Below are 770 nucleotides of genomic sequence, written 5' to 3' on the forward strand. Positions count from 1 at the left end.
AGTCATCTCTACGAGATGGCTAAGTCTGTTTAGGACGTTAAGAGTTTGTTGTGATCAGCAACAAACTTAATGGTTAAAATTACCGTTTCGAGTCTTCGCGAAGGATATGTTTTGAGAAGATGTTAGTGCGTATGACTGTCTGGTCTTCGAAAAAAGTGTTTTTATCGAGGAAGGAAATTTCGTCGAAGAACGAATCTTCAGGCGTCTGCGGCGTTTCGTGCTTGAAATGTTTGTGGGCTTGAAGATGTTTCGCGATGTTGCAAGGGATTAGTCTTAGCCCTGCATTTGGGAAACATTCTGGTTTGACTACGGATGTTCGCAGCCAGAATTGTTGTTCCTGTTTGGATTTGATTTGCGATCGAGGAGTTAGGACTAAGGGGTCGCGTAAATTTGTCCTCGGAAAGAGGCATCCTCCTATACTGTGCTTTGTGTGGTGTTGGCCTTCCGTTATTTCTTTCGTGTCTATTTGAGGATGTTCCTTATAGCTATAGGAGCTCTGTTACGAGTTTTCCTTACTTGCCGCATTTTACAAGTAAAACACAGCGGACTTAAAGTGAATCGTAGTATATGGAACTTGGTCAATTTTTGACAAGTGGAACCTTTCCGTTAACTGTTTGGTTGTTAGGACTGAGTTTTGTTATGACGAATTTACCGTATGATTCCCGTTTTTGGGTGGTACGATAATTGTTTGTGTAATCGTTACTTGGCGTTTCAAGACAAATTCCGGATTACCGTTTAGCCGTCAGGTTATTGAAGCGGTGGTCGCTCAA

The sequence above is a fragment of the Brassica oleracea genome, chromosome C5 (assembly GCF_000695525.1).
Source record: "Brassica oleracea var. oleracea cultivar TO1000 chromosome C5, BOL, whole genome shotgun sequence".
Classification (NCBI taxonomy): Eukaryota; Viridiplantae; Streptophyta; class Magnoliopsida; order Brassicales; family Brassicaceae; genus Brassica; species Brassica oleracea.